Source organism: Miniopterus natalensis, chromosome 1 (genome assembly GCF_054644295.1).
Source record: "Miniopterus natalensis isolate mMinNat1 chromosome 1, mMinNat1.hap1, whole genome shotgun sequence".
Classification (NCBI taxonomy): Eukaryota; Metazoa; Chordata; class Mammalia; order Chiroptera; family Miniopteridae; genus Miniopterus; species Miniopterus natalensis.
Genome location: NC_142081.1, coordinates 57,227,211 through 57,231,960, shown reverse-complemented (window position 1 = coordinate 57,231,960; position 4,750 = coordinate 57,227,211). Strand labels below are relative to the sequence as shown.

Below are 4,750 nucleotides of genomic sequence, written 5' to 3'. Positions count from 1 at the left end.
ACGATCCTTTTATTTATTTATTTATATCATTGTTATTATTTTTATAAATATATCTTTACTGATTTCAGAGAGTGGGGGGGGGGAGAGAGAGAGAGAAACATCAATGATGAAAGAGTCATTATTGATCAGCTGCCTCCTGCACGCCCCCAACTGGAGATTGAGCCCGCAACCCAGGCATGTGCCCTGACCAGGAATCGAATGGCGATCTCCTAGATCCTTGGTCGATCATCCACTGAGCCACTCCCAGCTGGGTGATGTATGATCCTTTTAAGGTATTGCTGTACTTGATTTACTAGTTTTGTTCAGAATTTTTTGCATCTAAATTCATCAGAGATACTGGCCTGTAATTTTCTTTTTTAGTGTTGTCCTTTGCTTAGTTTTGGTATCAGGTTAATGGTGGCCTTGTAAAATGAGTAAGGAAGTATTCCCTTGTCTTTAATTTTTTTGGAATAGGTTGGTATTAAACCTTTGAATGTTTGGTAGAATTCACCAGTGAAGCTGTCCTTGTCCTGGACTTTTGTTTTTTGGGAAGTTTTTGATTACTGTTTGAATTTCCTTACTAGTGATTGGTCTATTCATGTTTTCTAGTTCTTTATGATTGAGTCTAAGAAGGATGGATATTTCTGAGAATTTGTCCATTTCTTGTGAGTTATTGAATTTAGTGGTATATAGGCTTTTGTAGTCTTGTATAATTTTTTGTATTTCTGTGGTGTCCTTTGTAACTTCTCTTTCATATCTGATTTTATTTATTTTCATCTTCTTTTTTTTCCTTAGTGAATATACCAAAAAATTTTTCAATTTTATCTTTTCAAAGAACCAGCTCTTTGTTTCATTAATTTTTTCTGTTGTCTTTTTGTTCTCTATTTTATTTATTTCCACACTGATTTTTGGGGGAGTGGGTTTACATTGTTATTCAAAAGCTTGGATAGCTTCAATATCCAGGTCATGGCAAAATCAGTACATGAGTAAAATACCTTATAATACATTAGATTCCCAAAAGGTACCAAAAAGTACAGTAAAATTAACACTTCCATTAGAGGAAATATATGACACAAATAATATACAATTAAAATGTGAACAAAGGTGACAGTGGTTTCCTAAGATAGACCTCTGTCCACAGGTCCAGGCTGCAGAGCGGCAGCAGGAAACAGACCCACCCATCTGGTTCTGGGTAACCCGGTAATGAAATAAAATCAGCCCAAAAAGCCACTCTGGCCTCTGAGACACCACACGCTGCCTAAAACAACTAGAGCTCTGGAAATAGTAAACAAGAGAGTGATTTTCGGGGGGAACTTTTAAATAAGATACACATGGGACAGGCCATAGAAAGTATGCCAAGTTAAATTTGGTACATAATTGTTTGTGTTCACTCAATATCCAAACAAAGCATGTGTGGTCAGATGGGTCTTGCCGAAGCCTCAGTATGGCTTGTAGTTATTCTTTCTTTCTCTTTTTTGTTTTTTTAATCCTCACCTGAGGATATTTTTTTTCATTGATTTTTTTTTTTTTTTTTTTTTTTTAGAGAGTGGAAGGGAGTGGGTGAGACAGAGAGAAAGAAACATCGATGTGAGTCAGACACATCAATTGGTTGCCTCCTGCATGTGCCCCGAATGGGGCTGGCGATTGAGCAACTGAGGTACATGTCCTTGACTGGGAATGGCACCCATGACCCCTTCAGTCCACGGGCTTATGCTGTAACCACAAATTTGCTAGGGCTGGCTTGTAGGTATTCTGATTGCTACCACGTTGCTGGCTCTTCCTATAATTTGTTCTACCCTGACCTTCACTTCCCCCGCTACCACCACTACTTCGGTTCCCTTGGTTGTGGTTTCCTGAGCTCCTAGAGCCATACTGCTACTGTTGATAGACTTTTCTGGGCAGAGCCACCTTGATTTCACACTTACTTCCACTGATGTAACTTTTTCTCTAGGACCTTCACAGGTTCCTCCTCCTCTTTAAAAGTGATGAAAACAAAGCCTCATCTTTTGTTCGACTTAGGATCCATTGAAAGATCAATGGCCTCAATTTCCCCAAACTTGCCTAAGTACTCTCTGATTTTCACCTCAGTGGCTTTAGGATTCAGACCCCCCCCACAAAAATTTTCTTTACAGACCCCTCCTTCATGGCCATGGTCTTTTTGGGGGTCGATGTGGCCATTCAGCCTGTGCTCCTCCTGGTCTAGGACTTTATCCACACTGGCTGCATCTTTGAAGAGAATAGACCCAAACCCTCTTTTCTGGCCAGTGTTGGGATCCATTTTTATTGTACAGCCAACAACCTCTCCAGATTTGGTAAAATAATCCTTTAGGTCCTTTTTGCTGGTATCCCAGCTCAGGTGACCAATGAACATTTTCCCCACACCCTTCTCTTCCTTGCTGGTGTTGATTTTGTCGCTCTTGGCGCCATTCTGGTTGCAGGTGGGGATGCCCTCATTGCTTTGGCACCTGAGCTTGTGGTTCTTCCAGTTCTGGTGCTGATCCTCCTTCCCACACAGCTCACAATACTGCAGGTCCCACTGGCTCTGGCTCAGCCTGGCCAGGACCTCTGCTGTCATTGGCTATGGTAGTGGCGGTGTTGAGCGTTGCTGTGTTGTTTAAAGCTTCCCTGCTTTCTTTACTGGGCTCTGCTGGGGAGTGTAGAACAGGGAGGGCAAGTTTATGGTCTCTTGGCTCTGCCCCCTTGCCAGCAAAGGCTGTCGGCACCACTGTGGTTTTTCAAGCTTTCTAGCACCTCTATCCACCTCTGCACTGCTTTTGCCACTCTTATGCTCCAGGCTATAGTGTGAGGGCTACAGCCAGACTTCTCTGCTACTGTGCTTGCTAGAGCTGCAGTGGGCAACAAACTGCCTGTGGGCATTCCCTGTCCTTCCCCCAACCTGCCTCCCCTACTAATTCCAGTATGCCCACCTTCAGATGTCCCAATGCGTGTATCTTTCAGGCATGTTTGTGTGTTGAGCAGGAGATCCTTTGTTGAGTTATAGTTGTCTGACTTGTTGTAAATTTAAGGTGAGAAACAAAGGAGTTTTCTCTTTCCTCCATGATGCTGACTTCCAATATAGTTTTGATTCTATAGTGACATGTAAGTTTGTGCTTTATTTTATAGTTTGGAGTGAATATTTATTTCTAGACTTACACATTGAAAGGGTCCTGAGGATCATCTAACTCAGTGATTTGAAACTTAAAATTTTTAACTAAGAACACTTTGCCCCCTATCTGTAAATTAAATCTTATGTGAAATTCCAAAATAATTGCTGAGAGGCTTTGTTTCACTTGGGCAGTGCCTGGGTCGGTTTGTACTGTCCCTTTCTGTTCCCTCCTCTAGATGGCTCCTGAGAAATAGCTAAGGATCTAGGCACAGGGTTTGGATCTGCCTGATCCCTGGAATCCAGTGTGAGATTGTCCCCAGACCAGTGATTTCCAGACTATGGGTTGTAGCTACTCATAAGAAATGAATTTAGTGGCCATGACCAGCATTTAAAAAAATGAAAAGGAAATAAATAATAGATAGAAAATATAATAGAATAAGTATTGTTTTGTGACAGTTACATAAGCATACATATTTGTACATGTATATATATATATGTATATTCTGATATAAAATGTATTTCTTTATACATTGGTCATGGTTAAAGAAGTAAAAGCTCCTGCCTTGGAGGGTCCCAGATAGCCTTATCTGACTTGTCTTTAAATTTTCCATGAGGCTCAATAGCCTGTTAAGTGAATAACTTCATTCCTATTCATATTTTGGGGAAATGTTATGAAACACACTTCTATCAGTTCTTCATAAAAATACATATTTTCAGAAACTATGGCAATTTGAATGTGCCTTTTGTTGGAAGTGGAGCTATTACATCAGTGACTGTTACCATATAACATTACCTATCCAACTTTATTATTTTTTTAATCCCCACCTGAGGATATTATTTCCATTGCTTTTCAGAGAGTGGAAGAGGGAGGGAGGAAGAGGGAGAGAAGTGGGGGAGGGACAGAGAGAAAGAAATATCATCGAGAAAGACAGACACATTGATTGGTTGCCTCCCACACGTGCCCCAGTGATGGAGCCCACAACTGAGGCAAATGCCCTGGTTGGAATTGAACCTGGGACACTTCAGTCCACGGGCCAATGCTCTGACAACTGAGCCAAACCGGCTAGGGCCCTATCCAACTTTTTTCATTGTTCTTCATTGCCAAAATATTATTGAAAGGTTATTGTTAATAGCTTCAGCAACATGTTTGAATTTTAAAAGAAAATATTATCTTCTCATAATTATATATCACATAAATGGACATGTATAATTTCCTTGAACAATTTTTCTCTAAATTTCCTATTCTGCAATTAAAGTTCAAGTGCTTTGAGGCTTAGATTACTAATAGGTTGTGGGTGTTTATAAGGAATAGGAGTTCTCTATTTTATTGTTGATACGGGTACAGAAATTTATAAGTAAGGTGGAAATATTAATTTATGAAATGGAAAGTAAAGCTAAGTGAGGTTGAGTTATATTTAAACTGTCATTGAAATAGTAAACAAAGCCTTTTGGCTTCCTTCCCCTTTCTACACCGCTAAATATCACAGATTCTAGAGTGGCTAGTTCTGTGGGGACCGTTCTTTTTTTTATTTTGAAAATGACTCTGTCAAATTAGTACCATCATTTAAGCTTTGGAGGTAATTGCCTGGCTTCTGCAATAAATGTTAGCAAATTTTTGGTTTTTCTCACTTTTGTGGTTTCTTTTGCCATTGTAGCTTCATAAAC

At 40.0% G+C, this 4,750-nt stretch overlaps 1 pseudogene; it reads right to left on the bottom strand.

The window, feature by feature from the left end:
- Nucleotides 1-1,674: 1,674 nt before the first annotated feature.
- LOC107535887 (heterogeneous nuclear ribonucleoprotein A/B pseudogene) lies at nt 1,675-2,433 on the bottom strand (annotated as a pseudogene).
- Nucleotides 2,434-4,750: the final 2,317 nt, after the last annotated feature.